The sequence below is a fragment of the Carassius carassius genome, chromosome 17 (assembly GCF_963082965.1).
Source record: "Carassius carassius chromosome 17, fCarCar2.1, whole genome shotgun sequence".
In the NCBI taxonomy this organism is placed as follows: Eukaryota; Metazoa; Chordata; class Actinopteri; order Cypriniformes; family Cyprinidae; genus Carassius; species Carassius carassius.
In genome coordinates, this window is record NC_081771.1 from 16,227,969 (window position 1) to 16,240,468 (window position 12,500).

At 39.7% G+C, this 12,500-nt stretch overlaps 47 non-coding genes across 47 annotated transcripts in view; all 47 read left to right on the top strand.

Moving 5' to 3' along the window:
* The window catches only part of trnaa-cgc (transfer RNA alanine (anticodon CGC)), a 72-nt gene extending 13 nt beyond the window's left edge, over nt 1-59 (top strand). Inside the window, exon 1 of the tRNA in view lies at nt 1-59. This exon is cut by the window's left edge and continues 13 nt beyond it. This is a non-coding gene — a tRNA (tRNA-Ala).
* A 283-nt stretch (nt 60-342) lies between these two features.
* trnaa-ugc (transfer RNA alanine (anticodon UGC)) lies at nt 343-414 on the top strand. Its single transcript has one exon. It is a non-coding gene; the product is annotated as a tRNA-Ala (tRNA).
* A 124-nt stretch (nt 415-538) lies between these two features.
* On the top strand, nt 539-610 carry trnaa-ugc (transfer RNA alanine (anticodon UGC)). Its single transcript has one exon. It is a non-coding gene; the product is annotated as a tRNA-Ala (tRNA).
* A 121-nt stretch (nt 611-731) lies between these two features.
* Nucleotides 732-803, top strand: trnaa-cgc (transfer RNA alanine (anticodon CGC)). Its single transcript has one exon. It is a non-coding gene; the product is annotated as a tRNA-Ala (tRNA).
* A 123-nt stretch (nt 804-926) lies between these two features.
* Nucleotides 927-998, top strand: trnaa-cgc (transfer RNA alanine (anticodon CGC)). The gene has a single exon. It is a non-coding gene; the product is annotated as a tRNA-Ala (tRNA).
* Nucleotides 999-1,112: 114 nt separating this feature from the next.
* On the top strand, nt 1,113-1,184 carry trnaa-cgc (transfer RNA alanine (anticodon CGC)). The gene has a single exon. It is a non-coding gene; the product is annotated as a tRNA-Ala (tRNA).
* A 312-nt stretch (nt 1,185-1,496) lies between these two features.
* Nucleotides 1,497-1,568, top strand: trnaa-ugc (transfer RNA alanine (anticodon UGC)). Its single transcript has one exon. It is a non-coding gene; the product is annotated as a tRNA-Ala (tRNA).
* Nucleotides 1,569-1,693: 125 nt separating this feature from the next.
* trnaa-ugc (transfer RNA alanine (anticodon UGC)) lies at nt 1,694-1,765 on the top strand. Its single transcript has one exon. It is a non-coding gene; the product is annotated as a tRNA-Ala (tRNA).
* A 124-nt stretch (nt 1,766-1,889) lies between these two features.
* On the top strand, nt 1,890-1,961 carry trnaa-cgc (transfer RNA alanine (anticodon CGC)). Its single transcript has one exon. It is a non-coding gene; the product is annotated as a tRNA-Ala (tRNA).
* A 124-nt stretch (nt 1,962-2,085) lies between these two features.
* On the top strand, nt 2,086-2,157 carry trnaa-ugc (transfer RNA alanine (anticodon UGC)). Its single transcript has one exon. It is a non-coding gene; the product is annotated as a tRNA-Ala (tRNA).
* Nucleotides 2,158-2,281: 124 nt separating this feature from the next.
* On the top strand, nt 2,282-2,353 carry trnaa-cgc (transfer RNA alanine (anticodon CGC)). Its single transcript has one exon. It is a non-coding gene; the product is annotated as a tRNA-Ala (tRNA).
* Nucleotides 2,354-2,478: 125 nt separating this feature from the next.
* Nucleotides 2,479-2,550, top strand: trnaa-ugc (transfer RNA alanine (anticodon UGC)). Its single transcript has one exon. It is a non-coding gene; the product is annotated as a tRNA-Ala (tRNA).
* Nucleotides 2,551-2,674: 124 nt separating this feature from the next.
* trnaa-cgc (transfer RNA alanine (anticodon CGC)) lies at nt 2,675-2,746 on the top strand. Its single transcript has one exon. It is a non-coding gene; the product is annotated as a tRNA-Ala (tRNA).
* Nucleotides 2,747-2,870: 124 nt separating this feature from the next.
* trnaa-cgc (transfer RNA alanine (anticodon CGC)) lies at nt 2,871-2,942 on the top strand. Its single transcript has one exon. It is a non-coding gene; the product is annotated as a tRNA-Ala (tRNA).
* Nucleotides 2,943-3,064: 122 nt separating this feature from the next.
* Nucleotides 3,065-3,136, top strand: trnaa-cgc (transfer RNA alanine (anticodon CGC)). Its single transcript has one exon. It is a non-coding gene; the product is annotated as a tRNA-Ala (tRNA).
* Nucleotides 3,137-3,439: 303 nt separating this feature from the next.
* On the top strand, nt 3,440-3,511 carry trnaa-ugc (transfer RNA alanine (anticodon UGC)). The gene has a single exon. It is a non-coding gene; the product is annotated as a tRNA-Ala (tRNA).
* Nucleotides 3,512-3,805: 294 nt separating this feature from the next.
* On the top strand, nt 3,806-3,877 carry trnaa-ugc (transfer RNA alanine (anticodon UGC)). The gene has a single exon. It is a non-coding gene; the product is annotated as a tRNA-Ala (tRNA).
* A 124-nt stretch (nt 3,878-4,001) lies between these two features.
* Nucleotides 4,002-4,073, top strand: trnaa-ugc (transfer RNA alanine (anticodon UGC)). Its single transcript has one exon. It is a non-coding gene; the product is annotated as a tRNA-Ala (tRNA).
* A 286-nt stretch (nt 4,074-4,359) lies between these two features.
* trnaa-ugc (transfer RNA alanine (anticodon UGC)) lies at nt 4,360-4,431 on the top strand. The gene has a single exon. It is a non-coding gene; the product is annotated as a tRNA-Ala (tRNA).
* A 320-nt stretch (nt 4,432-4,751) lies between these two features.
* On the top strand, nt 4,752-4,823 carry trnaa-cgc (transfer RNA alanine (anticodon CGC)). The gene has a single exon. It is a non-coding gene; the product is annotated as a tRNA-Ala (tRNA).
* A 124-nt stretch (nt 4,824-4,947) lies between these two features.
* trnaa-cgc (transfer RNA alanine (anticodon CGC)) lies at nt 4,948-5,019 on the top strand. The gene has a single exon. It is a non-coding gene; the product is annotated as a tRNA-Ala (tRNA).
* A 303-nt stretch (nt 5,020-5,322) lies between these two features.
* On the top strand, nt 5,323-5,394 carry trnaa-ugc (transfer RNA alanine (anticodon UGC)). Its single transcript has one exon. It is a non-coding gene; the product is annotated as a tRNA-Ala (tRNA).
* Nucleotides 5,395-5,679: 285 nt separating this feature from the next.
* On the top strand, nt 5,680-5,751 carry trnaa-ugc (transfer RNA alanine (anticodon UGC)). Its single transcript has one exon. It is a non-coding gene; the product is annotated as a tRNA-Ala (tRNA).
* Nucleotides 5,752-5,875: 124 nt separating this feature from the next.
* On the top strand, nt 5,876-5,947 carry trnaa-ugc (transfer RNA alanine (anticodon UGC)). The gene has a single exon. It is a non-coding gene; the product is annotated as a tRNA-Ala (tRNA).
* A 286-nt stretch (nt 5,948-6,233) lies between these two features.
* Nucleotides 6,234-6,305, top strand: trnaa-ugc (transfer RNA alanine (anticodon UGC)). The gene has a single exon. It is a non-coding gene; the product is annotated as a tRNA-Ala (tRNA).
* Nucleotides 6,306-6,429: 124 nt separating this feature from the next.
* trnaa-ugc (transfer RNA alanine (anticodon UGC)) lies at nt 6,430-6,501 on the top strand. Its single transcript has one exon. It is a non-coding gene; the product is annotated as a tRNA-Ala (tRNA).
* Nucleotides 6,502-6,625: 124 nt separating this feature from the next.
* On the top strand, nt 6,626-6,697 carry trnaa-cgc (transfer RNA alanine (anticodon CGC)). Its single transcript has one exon. It is a non-coding gene; the product is annotated as a tRNA-Ala (tRNA).
* Nucleotides 6,698-6,821: 124 nt separating this feature from the next.
* On the top strand, nt 6,822-6,893 carry trnaa-cgc (transfer RNA alanine (anticodon CGC)). Its single transcript has one exon. It is a non-coding gene; the product is annotated as a tRNA-Ala (tRNA).
* Nucleotides 6,894-7,015: 122 nt separating this feature from the next.
* On the top strand, nt 7,016-7,087 carry trnaa-cgc (transfer RNA alanine (anticodon CGC)). Its single transcript has one exon. It is a non-coding gene; the product is annotated as a tRNA-Ala (tRNA).
* Nucleotides 7,088-7,397: 310 nt separating this feature from the next.
* trnaa-ugc (transfer RNA alanine (anticodon UGC)) lies at nt 7,398-7,470 on the top strand. Its single transcript has one exon. It is a non-coding gene; the product is annotated as a tRNA-Ala (tRNA).
* Nucleotides 7,471-7,764: 294 nt separating this feature from the next.
* On the top strand, nt 7,765-7,836 carry trnaa-ugc (transfer RNA alanine (anticodon UGC)). The gene has a single exon. It is a non-coding gene; the product is annotated as a tRNA-Ala (tRNA).
* A 686-nt stretch (nt 7,837-8,522) lies between these two features.
* On the top strand, nt 8,523-8,594 carry trnaa-cgc (transfer RNA alanine (anticodon CGC)). Its single transcript has one exon. It is a non-coding gene; the product is annotated as a tRNA-Ala (tRNA).
* A 283-nt stretch (nt 8,595-8,877) lies between these two features.
* trnaa-ugc (transfer RNA alanine (anticodon UGC)) lies at nt 8,878-8,949 on the top strand. The gene has a single exon. It is a non-coding gene; the product is annotated as a tRNA-Ala (tRNA).
* A 124-nt stretch (nt 8,950-9,073) lies between these two features.
* Nucleotides 9,074-9,145, top strand: trnaa-ugc (transfer RNA alanine (anticodon UGC)). The gene has a single exon. It is a non-coding gene; the product is annotated as a tRNA-Ala (tRNA).
* A 121-nt stretch (nt 9,146-9,266) lies between these two features.
* On the top strand, nt 9,267-9,338 carry trnaa-cgc (transfer RNA alanine (anticodon CGC)). The gene has a single exon. It is a non-coding gene; the product is annotated as a tRNA-Ala (tRNA).
* Nucleotides 9,339-9,461: 123 nt separating this feature from the next.
* trnaa-cgc (transfer RNA alanine (anticodon CGC)) lies at nt 9,462-9,533 on the top strand. The gene has a single exon. It is a non-coding gene; the product is annotated as a tRNA-Ala (tRNA).
* A 114-nt stretch (nt 9,534-9,647) lies between these two features.
* trnaa-cgc (transfer RNA alanine (anticodon CGC)) lies at nt 9,648-9,719 on the top strand. Its single transcript has one exon. It is a non-coding gene; the product is annotated as a tRNA-Ala (tRNA).
* Nucleotides 9,720-10,031: 312 nt separating this feature from the next.
* On the top strand, nt 10,032-10,103 carry trnaa-ugc (transfer RNA alanine (anticodon UGC)). Its single transcript has one exon. It is a non-coding gene; the product is annotated as a tRNA-Ala (tRNA).
* A 125-nt stretch (nt 10,104-10,228) lies between these two features.
* trnaa-ugc (transfer RNA alanine (anticodon UGC)) lies at nt 10,229-10,300 on the top strand. Its single transcript has one exon. It is a non-coding gene; the product is annotated as a tRNA-Ala (tRNA).
* A 124-nt stretch (nt 10,301-10,424) lies between these two features.
* trnaa-cgc (transfer RNA alanine (anticodon CGC)) lies at nt 10,425-10,496 on the top strand. Its single transcript has one exon. It is a non-coding gene; the product is annotated as a tRNA-Ala (tRNA).
* A 124-nt stretch (nt 10,497-10,620) lies between these two features.
* trnaa-cgc (transfer RNA alanine (anticodon CGC)) lies at nt 10,621-10,692 on the top strand. The gene has a single exon. It is a non-coding gene; the product is annotated as a tRNA-Ala (tRNA).
* Nucleotides 10,693-10,814: 122 nt separating this feature from the next.
* On the top strand, nt 10,815-10,886 carry trnaa-cgc (transfer RNA alanine (anticodon CGC)). Its single transcript has one exon. It is a non-coding gene; the product is annotated as a tRNA-Ala (tRNA).
* Nucleotides 10,887-11,189: 303 nt separating this feature from the next.
* On the top strand, nt 11,190-11,261 carry trnaa-ugc (transfer RNA alanine (anticodon UGC)). Its single transcript has one exon. It is a non-coding gene; the product is annotated as a tRNA-Ala (tRNA).
* A 293-nt stretch (nt 11,262-11,554) lies between these two features.
* Nucleotides 11,555-11,626, top strand: trnaa-ugc (transfer RNA alanine (anticodon UGC)). Its single transcript has one exon. It is a non-coding gene; the product is annotated as a tRNA-Ala (tRNA).
* Nucleotides 11,627-11,750: 124 nt separating this feature from the next.
* trnaa-ugc (transfer RNA alanine (anticodon UGC)) lies at nt 11,751-11,822 on the top strand. Its single transcript has one exon. It is a non-coding gene; the product is annotated as a tRNA-Ala (tRNA).
* Nucleotides 11,823-12,116: 294 nt separating this feature from the next.
* Nucleotides 12,117-12,188, top strand: trnaa-ugc (transfer RNA alanine (anticodon UGC)). Its single transcript has one exon. It is a non-coding gene; the product is annotated as a tRNA-Ala (tRNA).
* Nucleotides 12,189-12,312: 124 nt separating this feature from the next.
* trnaa-ugc (transfer RNA alanine (anticodon UGC)) lies at nt 12,313-12,384 on the top strand. The gene has a single exon. It is a non-coding gene; the product is annotated as a tRNA-Ala (tRNA).
* Nucleotides 12,385-12,500: the final 116 nt, after the last annotated feature.

The following is a 12,500-nucleotide window of genomic DNA, read 5'->3' on the forward strand; positions in this document are numbered from 1 at the left end:
AGTGGTAGAGTACATGCTTCGCATGTATGAGGTCCTGGGTTCAATCCCCAGCATCTCCAAGCACTTACCTGCAAATTTAAGCAAAGCAGATTTGCTTTAGTTACCTAACTGGAGTTATAGTGTTTGTCAAACTACAGAAACATAAAAGCTGTCAACTTTATGGCTATATAGGCATGCTTTGCATGTATGAGATCCTTCCTTCAATCTCTATCATCTCCAAGCACTGTTTAATGAGTTTCATGTAGGTTTAAGCAAAATAATTTCTCTTTTTTCCTTGAAAGTGTTACATGACTGGATTGTTAGTGTTTGTAAAATAAAGAAGCAGCAACTTTAATGGAATATGGGGATGTAGCTCAGTGGTAGAGCGCATGCTTTGCATGTATGAGGTCCTTGGTTCAATCCCCAGCATCTCCAAGAAATGTTTAATGACTTTTATGTGAGTTTAAGCAAATAAATTTTGCTTCTTTGCTCTAAAATGTTATGCGACTGGATTGTTAGTGTTTGTGAAACAAAGAAGCAGCAATGTTGTTTGAAATACGGGGATGTAGCTCAGTGGTGGAGCGCATGCTTTGCATGTATGAGGTCCTGGGTTCAATCCCCAGCATCTCCAAGAACTGTTGAATGACTTTCATGTGAGTTTAAGCAAAATAATTTTGCTTCTTTGCTCTAAAGTGTTACGCGACTGGATTGTTAGTGTTTGATATACAGAGCAGCAATGTTGTTTGAAATATGGGGATGTAGCTCAGTGGTGGAGCGCATGCTTCGCATGTATGAGGTCCTGGGTTCAATCCCCAGCATCTCCAAGAACTGTTTAATGACTTTCATGTGAGTTTAAGCAAAATTATTTTGCCTCTTTGCTCTAAAGTGTTACGCGACTGGATTGTTAGTGTTTGTGAAACAAAGAAGCAGCAATGTTGTTTAAATATGGGGATGTAGCTCAGTGGTAGAGCGCATGCTTCGCATGTATGAGGTCCTGGGTTCAATCCCCAGCATCTCCAAGAACTGTTTGATGACTTTCATGTGAGTTTAAGCAAAATAATTTTGCTCTAGTGTTACACGACTGGATTGTTACTGTTTGTTAAACAAAGAAGCAGCAATGTTGCTCGAAATATGGGGATGTAGCTCAGTGGTAGAGCGCATGCTTCGCATGTATGAGGTCCTGGGTTCAATCCCCAGCATCTCCAAGAATAATTTAATGACTTTCATGTGAGTTTAAGCAAAATAATTTTGCTCTAAAGTGTTATGCGACTGGATTGTTAGTGTTTGTGAAACAAAGAAGCAGCAATGCTGTTTGAAATATGGGGATGTAGCTCAGTTGTAGGGCGCATGCTTCGCATGTATGATGTCCTGGGTTCAGTCCCCAGCATCTCCAAGCACCGTTTGATGACTTTCATGTGAGTTTAAGCAAAATAATTTTGCTTCTTTGCTCTAAAGTGTTATGCGACTTGATTGTTAGTGTTTGTGAAACAAAGAAGCAGCAATGTTGTTTGTAATATGGGGATGTAGCTCAGTGGTGGAGCGCATGCTTTGCATGTATGAGGTCCTGGGTTCAATCCCCAGCATCTCCAAGAACTGTTTAATGACTTTCATGTGAGTTTAAGCAAAATTATTTTGCTTCTTTGCTCTAAAGTGTTACGCGACTGGATTGTTAGTGTTTGTTATACAAAGAAGCAGCAATGTTGTTTTGAAACATGGGGATGTAGCTCAGTGGTGGAGCGCATGCTTTGCATGTATGAGGTCCTGGGTTCAGTCCCCAGCATCTCCAATTACCGTTTGATGACTTTCATGTGAGTTTAAGCAAAATTATTTTGCTTCTTTGCTCTAAAGTGTTATGCGACTGGATTGTTAGTGTTTGTGAATCAAAGAAGCAGCAATGTTGTTTGAAATATGGGGATGTAGCTCAGTGGTAGAGCGCATGCTTCGCATGTATGAGGTCCTGGGTTCAATCCCCAGCATCTACAAGAACTGTTTAATGACTTTCATGTGAGTTTAAGCAAAATAATTTTGCTTCTTTGCTCTAAAGTGTTACGCGACTGGATTGTTAGTGTTTGTTATACAAAGAAGCAGCAATGTTGTTTGAAATATGGGGATGTAGCTCAGTGGTGGAGCGCATGCTTTGCATGTATGAGGTCCTGGGTTCAGTCCCCAGCATCTCCAATTACCGTTTGATGACTTTCATGTGAGTTTAAGCAAAATTATTTTGCTTCTTTGCTCTAAAGTGTTATGCGACTGGATTGTTAGTGTTTGTGAATCAAAGAAGCAGCAATGTTGTTTGTAATATGGGGATGTAGCTCAGTGGTAGAGCGCATGCTTCGCATGTATGAGGTCCTGGGTTCAATCCCCAGCATCTCCAAGAACTGTTTAATGACTTTCATGTGAGTTTAAGCAAAATTATTTTGCTTCTTTGCTCTAAAGTGTTACGCGACTGGATTGTTAGTGTTTGTTATACAAAGAAGCAGCAATGTTGTTTTGAAACATGGGGATGTAGCTCAGTGGTGGAGCGCATGCTTTGCATGTATGAGGTCCTGGGTTCAGTCCCCAGCATCTCCAATTACCGTTTGATGACTTTCATGTGAGTTTAAGCAAAATTATTTTGCTTCTTTGCTCTAAAGTGTTATGCGACTGGATTGTTAGTGTTTGTGAATCAAAGAAGCAGCAATGTTGTTTGAAATATGGGGATGTAGCTCAGTGGTAGAGCGCATGCTTCGCATGTATGAGGTCCTGGGTTCAATCCCCAGCATCTACAAGAACTGTTTAATGACTTTCATGTGAGTTTAAGCAAAATAATTTTGCTTCTTTGCTCTAAAGTGTTACCCGACTGGATTGTTAGTGTTTGTTATACAAAGAAGCAGCAATGTTGTTTGAAATATGGGGATGTAGCTCAGTGGTGGAGCGCATGCTTCGCATGTATGAGGTCCTGGGTTCAGTCCCCAGCATCTCCAATTACCGTTTGATGACTTTCATGTGAGTTTAAGCAAAATAATTTTGCTTCTTTGCTCTAGTGTTACACGACTGGATTGTTAGTGTTTGTTAAACAAAGAAGCAGCAATGTTGCTCGAAATATGGGGATGTAGCTCAGTGGTAGAGCGCATGCTTCGCATGTATGAGGTCCTGGGTTCAATCCCCAGCATCTCCAAGAACTGTTTAATGACTTTCATGTGAGTTTAAGCAAAATAATTTTACTTCTTTGCTCTAAAGTGTTACGCGACTGGATTGTTAGTGTTTGTTATACAAAGAAGCAGCAATGTTGTTTGAAATATGGGGATGTAGCTCAGTGGTGGAGCGCATGCTTCGCATGTATGAGGTCCTGGGTTGCATCTCCAAGCACCGTTTGATGACTTTCATGTGAGTTTAAGCAAAATAATTTTGCTCTAAAGTGTTATGCGACTGGGTTGTTAGTGTTTGTGAAACAAAGAAGCAGCAATGTTATTTGAAATATGGGGATGTAGCTCAGTGGTAGAGCGCATGCTTTGCATGTGTGAGGTCCTGGGTTCAATCCCCAGCATCTCCAAGCACTATTACCTGCAAATTTAAGCAAAGCAGATTTGCTTTAGTTCCCTAACTGGAGTTATAGTGTTTGTCAAACTACAGAAACATAAAAGCTGTCAACTTTATGGCTATATAGGCATGCTTTTCATGTATGAGATCCTTCCTTCAATCTCTATCATCTCCAAGCACTGTTTAATGAGTTTCATGAGTTTCATGTAGGTTTAAGCAAAATAATTTCTCTTCTTTCCTTGAAAGTGTTACATGACTGGATTGTTAGTCTTTGTAAAATAAAGACGCAGCAATTTTAATGGAATATGGGGATGTAGCTCAGTGGTAGAGCGCATGCTTTGCATGTATGAGGTCCTGGGTTCAATCCCCAGCATCTCCAAGAACTGTTTAATGACTTTCATGTGAGTTTAAGCAAAATTATTTTGCTTCTTTGCTCTAAAGTGTTACGCGACTGGATTGTTAGTGTTTGTTATACAAAGAAGCAGCAATGTTGTTTGAAATATGGGGATGTAGCGCAGTGGTAGAGCGCATGCTATGCATGTATGAGGTCCTGGGTTCAATCCCCAGCATCTCCAAGCACTATTACCTGCAAATTTAAGCAAAGCAGATTTGCTTTAGTTCCCTAACTGGAGTTATAGTGTTTGTCAAACTACAGAAACATAAAAGGTGTCAACTTAATGGCTATATAGGCATGCTTTGCATGTATGAGATCCTTCCTTCAATCTCTATCATCTCCAAGCACTGTTTAATGAGTTTTATGTAGGTTTAAGCAAAATAATTTCTCTTCTTTCCTTGAAACTGTTACATGACTGGATTGTTAGTATTTGTGAAACAAAGAAGCAGCAATGTTGTTTGAAATATGGGGATGTAGCTCAGTGGTAGAGCACATGCTTTGCATGTATGAGGTCCTGGGTTCAATCCCCAGCATCTCCAAGAAATGTTTCATGACTTTCATGTGAGTTTAAGCAAAATTATTTTGCTTCTTTGCTCTAAAGTGTTACGCGACTGGATTGTTAGTGTTTGTTATACAAAGAAGCAGCAATGTTGTTTGAAATATGGGGATGTAGCTCAGTGGAGGAGCGCATGCTTTGCATGTATGAGGTCCTGGGTTCAGTCCCCAGCATCTCCAATTACCGTTTGATGACTTTCATGTGAGTTTAAGCAAAATTATTTTGCTTCTTTGCTCTAAAGTGTTATGCGACTGGATTGTTATTGTTTGTGAATCAAAGAAGCAGCAATGTTGTTTGAAATATGGGGATGTAGCTCAGTGGAAGAGCGCATGCTTCGCATGTATGAGGTCCTGGGTTCAATCCCCAGCATCTCCAAGAAGTGTTTAATGACTTTCATGTGACTTTAAGCAAAATAATTTTGCTTCTTTGCTCTAAAGTGTTACGCGACTGGATTGTTAGTGTTTGTTATACAAAGAAGCAGCAATGTTGTTTGAAATATGGGGATGTAGCTCAGTGGTGGAGCGCATGCTTCGCATGTATGAGGTCCTGGGTTCAGTCCCCAGCATCTCCAAGAACTGTTTAATGACTTTCATGTGAGTTTAAGCAAAATAATTTTACTTCTTTGCTCTAAAGTGTTACGCGACTGGATTGTTAGTGTTTGTTATACAAAGAAGCAGCAATGTTGTTTGAAATATGGGGATGTAGCTCAGTGGTGGAGCGCATGCTTCGCATGTATGAGGTCCTGGGTTGCATCTCCAAGCACCGTTTGATGACTTTCATGTGAGTTTAAGCAAAATAATTTTGCTCTAAAGTGTTATGCGACTGGGTTGTTAGTGTTTGTGAAACAAAGAAGCAGCAATGTTATTTGAAATATGGGGATGTAGCTCAGTGGTAGAGCGCATGCTTTGCATGTGTGAGGTCCTGGGTTCAATCCCCAGCATCTCCAAGCACTATTACCTGCAAATTTAAGCAAAGCAGATTTGCTTTAGTTCCCTAACTGGAGTTATAGTGTTTGTCAAACTACAGAAACATAAAAGCTGTCAACTTTATGGCTATATAGGCATGCTTTTCATGTATGAGATCCTTCCTTCAATCTCTATCATCTCCAAGCACAGTTTCATGAGTTTCATGTAGGTTTAAGCAAAATAATTTCTCTTCTTTCCTTGAAAGTGTTACATGACTGGATTGTTAGTCTTTGTAAAATAAAGACGCAGCAATTTTAATGGAATATGGGGATGTAGCTCAGTGGTAGTGCGCATGCTTTGCATGTATGAGGTCCTGGGTTCAATCCCCAGCATCTCCAAGAACTGTTTAATGACTTTCATGTGAGTTTAAGCAAAATTATTTTGCTTCTTTGCTCTAAAGTGTTACGCGACTGGATTGTTAGTGTTTGTTATACAAAGAAGCAGCAATGTTGTTTGAAATATGGGGATGTAGCGCAGTGGTAGAGCGCATGCTATGCATGTATGAGGTCCTGGGTTCAATCCCCAGCATCTCCAAGCACTATTACCTGCAAATTTAAGCAAAGCAGATTTGCTTTAGTTCCCTAACTGGAGTTATAGTGTTTGTCAAACTACAGAAACATAAAAGGTGTCAACTTAATGGCTATATAGGCATGCTTTGCATGTATGAGATCCTTCCTTCAATCTCTATCATCTCCAAGCACTGTTTAATGAGTTTTATGTAGGTTTAAGCAAAATAATTTCTCTTCTTTCCTTGAAACTGTTACATGACTGGATTGTTAGTATTTGTGAAACAAAGAAGCAGCAATGTTGTTTGAAATATGGGGATGTAGCTCAGTGGTAGAGCACATGCTTTGCATGTATGAGGTCCTGGGTTCAATCCCCAGCATCTCCAAGAAATGTTTCATGACTTTCATGTGAGTTTAAGCAAAATTATTTTGCTTCTTTGCTCTAAAGTGTTACGCGACTGGATTGTTAGTGTTTGTTATACAAAGAAGCAGCAATGTTGTTTGAAATATGGGGATGTAGCTCAGTGGTGGAGCGCATGCTTTGCATGTATGAGGTCCTGGGTTCAGTCCCCAGCATCTCCAATTACCGTTTGATGACTTTCATGTGAGTTTAAGCAAAATTATTTTGCTTCTTTGCTCTAAAGTGTTATGCGACTGGATTGTTATTGTTTGTGAATCAAAGAAGCAGCAATGTTGTTTGAAATATGGGGATGTAGCTCAGTGGAAGAGCGCATGCTTCGCATGTATGAGGTCCTGGGTTCAATCCCCAGCATCTCCAAGAAGTGTTTAATGACTTTCATGTGAGTTTAAGCAAAATAATTTTGCTTCTTTGCTCTAAAGTGTTACGCGACTGGATTGTTAGTGTTTGTTATACAAAGAAGCAGCAATGTTGTTTGAAATATGGGGATGTAGCTCAGTGGTGGAGCGCATGCTTCGCATGTATGAGGTCCTGGGTTCAGTCCCCAGCATCTCCAATTACCGTTTGATGACTTTCATGTGAGTTTAAGCAAAATAATTTTGCTTCTTTGCTCTAGTGTTAAACGACTGGATTGTTAGTGTTTGTTAAACAAAGAAGCAGCAATGTTGCTCGAAATATGGGGATGTAGCTCAGTGGTAGAGCGCATGCTTCGCATGTATGAGGTCCTGGGTTCAAACCCCAGCATCTCCAAGAACTGTTTAATGACTTTCATGTTAGTTTAAGCAAAATAATTTTACTTCTTTGCTCTAAAGTGTTACGCGACTGGATTGTTAGTGTTTGTTATACAAAGAAGCAGCAATGTTGTTTGAAATATGGGGATGTAGCTCATTGGTGGAGCGCATGCTTCGCATGTATGAGGTCCTGGGTTGCATCTCCAAGCACCGTTTGATGACTTTCATGTGAGTTTAAGCAAAATTATTTTGCTTCTTTGCTCTAAAGTGTTACGCGACTGGATTGTTAGTGTTTGTTATACAAAGAAGCAGCAATGTTGTTTGAAATATGGGGATGTAGCTCAGTGGTAGAGCGCATGCTTTGCATGTATGAGTTCCTGGGTTCAATCCCCAGCATCTCAAAGCACTATTACCTGCAAATTTCAGCAAAGCAGATTTGCTTTATTTCCCTAACTGGAATTATAGTGTTTGTCAAACTACAGAAACATAAAAGCTGTCAACTTTATGGCTATATAGGCATGCTTTGCATGTATGAGATCCTTCCTTCAATCTCTATCATCTCCAAGCACTGTTTAATGAGTTTCATGAGTTTCATGTAGGTTTAAGCAAAATAATTTCCCTTCTTTCTTTGAAAGTGTTACATGACTGGATTGTTAGTCTTTGTAAAATAAAGAAGCAGCAATTTTAATGGAATATGGGGATGTAGCTCAGTGGTAGAGCGCATGCTATGCATGTATGAGGTCCTGGGTTCAATCCCCAGCATCTCCAAGAACTGTTTAATGACTTTCATGTGAGTTTAAGCAAAATTATTTTGCTTCTTTGCTCTAAAGTGTTACGCGACTGGATTGTTAGTGTTTGTTATACAAAGAAGCAGCAATGTTGTTTGAAATATGGGGATGTAGCTCAGTGGTAGAGCGCATGCTTTGCATGTATGAGTTCCTGGGTTCAATCCGCAGCATCTCAAAGCACTATTACCTGCAAATTTAAGCAAAGCAGATTTGCTTTATTTCCCTAACTGGAGTTATAGTTTTATTCAAACTACAGAAACATAAAAGCTGTCAACTTTATGGCTATATAGGCATGCTTTGCATGTATGAGATCCTTCCTTCAATCTCTATCATCTCCAAGCACTGTTTAATGAGTTTCATGAGTTTCATGTAGGTTTAAGCAAAATAGTTTCTCTTCTTTCCTTGAAAGTGTTACATGACTGGATTGTTAGTCTTTGTAAAATAAAGAAGCAGCAATATTAATGGAATATGGGGATGTAGCTCGGTGGTAGAGCGCATGCTTTGCATGTATGAGGTCATTGGTTCAATCCCCAGCATCTCCAAGAACTGTTTAATGACTTTCATGTGAGTTTAAGCAAATTAATTTTGCTTCTTTGCTCTAAAGTGTTATGCGACTGGATTGTTAGTGTTTGTGAAACAAAGAAGCAGCAATGTTGTTTGAAATATGGGGATGTAGCTCAGTGGTAGAGTACATGCTTCGCATGTATGAGGTCCTGGGTTCAATCCCCAGCATCTCCAAGCACTTACCTGCAAATTTAAGCAAAGCAGATTTGCTTTAGTTACCTAACTGGAGTTATAGTGTTTGTCAAACTACAGAAACATAAAAGCTGTCAACTTTATGGCTATATAGGCATGCTTTGCATGTATGAGATCCTTCCTTCAATCTCTATCATCTCCAAGCACTGTTTAATGAGTTTCATGTAGGTTTAAGCAAAATAATTTCTCTTTTTTCCTTGAAAGTGTTACATGACTGGATTGTTAGTGTTTGTAAAATAAAGAAGCAGCAACTTTAATGGAATATGGGGATGTAGCTCAGTGGTAGAGCGCATGCTTTGCATGTATGAGGTCCTTGGTTCAATCCCCAGCATCTCCAAGAAATGTTTAATGACTTTTATGTGAGTTTAAGCAAATAAATTTTGCTTCTTTGCTCTAAAATGTTATGCGACTGGATTGTTAGTGTTTGTGAAACAAAGAAGCAGCAATGTTGTTTGAAATACGGGGATGTAGCTCAGTGGTGGAGCGCATGCTTTGCATGTATGAGGTCCTGGGTTCAATCCCCAGCATCTCCAAGAACTGTTGAATGACTTTCATGTGAGTTTAAGCAAAATAATTTTGCTTCTTTGCTCTAAAGTGTTACGCGACTGGATTGTTAGTGTTTGATATACAGAGCAGCAATGTTGTTTGAAATATGGGGATGTAGCTCAGTGGTGGAGCGCATGCTTCGCATGTATGAGGTCCTGGGTTCAATCCCCAGCATCTCCAAGAACTGTTTAATGACTTTCATGTGAGTTTAAGCAAAATTATTTTGCCTCTTTGCTCTAAAGTGTTACGCGACTGGATTGTTAGTGTTTGTGAAACAAAGAAGCAGCAATGTTGTTTAAATATGGGGATGTAGCTCAGTGGTAGAGCGCATGCTTCGCATGTATGAGTTCCTGGGTTCAATCCCCAGCATCTCCAAAAACTGTTTGATGACTTTCATGTGAGTTTAAGCAAAATAATTTTGCTCTAGTGTTACACGACTGGATTGTTAGTGTTTGTTAAACAAAGAAGCAGCAATGTTGCTCGAAATATGGGGATGTAGCTCAGTGGTAGAGCGCATGCTTCGCATGTATGAGGTCCTGGGTTCAATCCCCAGCATCTCCAAGAATAATTTAATGACTTTCATGTGAGTTTAAGCAAAATAATTTTGCTCTAAAGTGTTATGCGACTGGATTGTTAGTGTTTGTGAAACAAAGAAGCAGCAATGCTGTTTGAAATATGGGGATGTAGCTCAGTTGTAGGGCGCATGCTTCGCATGTATGATGTCCTGGGTTCAGTCCCCAGCATCTCCAAGCACCGTTTGATGACTTTCATGTGAGTTTAAGCAAAATAATTTTGCTTCTTTGCTCTAAAGTGTTATGCGACTTGATTGTTAGTGTTTGTGAAACAAAGAAGCAGCAATGTTGTTTGTAATATGGGGATGTAGCTCAGTGGTAGAGTGCATGCTTTGCATGTATGAGGTCCTGGGTTCAATCCCCAGCATCTCCAAGAACTGTTTAATGACTTTCATGTGAGTTTAAGCAAAATTATTTTGCTTCTTTGCTCTAAAGTGTTACGTGACTGGATTGTTAGTGTTTGTTATACAAAGAAGCAGCAATGTTGTTTTGAAACATGGGGATGTAGCTCAGTGGTGGAGCGCATGCTTTGCATGTATGAGGTCCTGGGTTCAGTCCCCAGCATCTCCAATTACCGTTTGATGACTTTCATGTGAGTTTAAGCAAAATTATTTTGCTTCTTTGCTCTAAAGTGTTATGCGACTGGATTGTTAGTATTTGTGAATCAAAGAAGCAGCAATGTTGTTTGAAATATGGGGATGTAGCTCAGTGGTAGAGCGCATGCTTCGCATGTATGAGGTCCTGGGTTCAATCCCCAGCATCTACAAGAACTGTTTAATGACTTTCATGTGAGTTTAAGCAAAATAATTTTGCTTCTTTGCTCTAAAGTGTTACGCGACTGGATTGTTAGTGTTTGTTATACAAAGAAGCAGCAATGTTGTTTGAAATATGGGGATGTAGCTCAGTGGTGGAGCGCATGCTTCGCATGTATGAGGTCCTGGGTTCAGTCCCCAGCATCTCCAATTACCGTTTGATGACTTTCATGTGAGTTTAAGCAAAATAATTTTGCTTCTTTGCTCTAGTGTTACACGACTGGATTGTTAGTGTTTGTTAAACAAAGAAGCAGCAATGTTGCTCGAAATATGGGGATGTAGCTCAGTGGTAGAGCGCATGCTTCGCATGTATGAGGTCCTGGGTCCAATCCCCAGCATCTCCAAGAACTGTTTAATGACTTTCATGTGAGTTTAAGCAAAATAATTTTACTTCTTTGCTCTAAAGTGTTACGCGACTGGATTGTTAGTGTTTGTTATACAAAGAAGCAGCAATGTTGTTTGAAATATGGGGATGTAGCTCAGTGGTGGAGCGCATGCTTCGCATGTATGAGGTCCTGGGTTGCATCTCCAAGCACCGTTTGATGACTTTCATGTGAGTTTAAGCAAAATAATTTTGCTCTAAAGTGTTATGCGACTGGGTTGTTAGTGTTTGTGAAACAAAGAAGCAGCAATGTTGTTTGAAATATGGGGATGTAGCTCAGTGGTAGAGCGCATGCTTTGCATGTGTGAGGTCCTGGGTTCAATCCCCAGCATCTCCAAGCACTATTACCTGCAATTTAAGCAAAGCAGATTTGCTTTAGTTCCCTAACTGGAGTTATAGTGTTTGTCAAACTACAGAAACATAAAAGCTGTCAACTTTATGGCTATATAGGCATGCTTTGCATGTATGAGATCCTTCCTTCAATCTCTATCATCTCCAAGCACTGTTTAATGAGTTTCATGAGTTTCATGTAGGTTTAAGCAAAATAATTTATCTTCTTTCCTTGAAAGTGTTACATGACTGGATTGTTAGTCTTTGTAAAATAAAGACGCAGCAATTTTAATGGAATATGGGGATGTAGCTCAGTGGTAGAGCGCATGCTATGCATGTATGAGGTCCTGGGTTCAATCCCCAGCATCTCCAAGAACTGTTTAATGACTTTCATGTGAGTTTAAGCAAAATTATTTTGCTTCTTTGCTCTAAAGTGTTACGCGACTGGATTGTTAGTGTTTGTTATACAAAGAAGCAGCAATGTTGTTTGACAAATGGGGATGTAGCTCAGTGGTAGAGCGCATGCTTTGCATGTATGAGGTCCTGGTTTAAATCCCCAGCATCTCCAAGCACTATTACCTGCAAATTTAAGCAAAGCAGATTTGCTTTAGTTCCCTAACTGGAGTTATAGTGTTTGTCAAACTACAGAAACATAAAAGCTGTCAACATTATGGCTATATAGGCATGCTTTGCATGTATGAGATCCTTCCTTCAATCTCTATCATCTCCAAGCACTGTTTAATGAGTTTCATGAGTTTCATGTAGGTTTAAGCAAAATAATTTATCTTCTTTCCTTGAAAGTGTTACATGACTGGATTGTTAGTCTTTGTAAAATAAAGACGCAGCAATTTTAATGGAATATGGGGATGTAGCTCAGTGGTAGAGCGCATGCTATGCATGTATGAGGTCCTGGGTTCAATTCCCAGCATCTCCAAGAACTGTTTAATGACTTTCATGTGAGTTTAAGCAAAATTATTTTGCTTCTTTGCTCTAAAGTGTTACGCGACTGGATTGTTAGTGTTTGTTATACAAAGAAGCAGCAATGTTGTTTGAAATATGGGGATGTAGCGCAGTGGTAGAGCGCATGCTATGCATGTATGAGGTCCTGGGTTCAATCCCCAGCATCTCCAAGCACTATTACCTGCAAATTTAAGCAAAGCAGATTTGCTTTAGTTCCCTAACTGGAGTTATAGTGTTTGTCAAACTACAGAAACATAAAAGCTGTCAACTTTATGGCTATATAGGC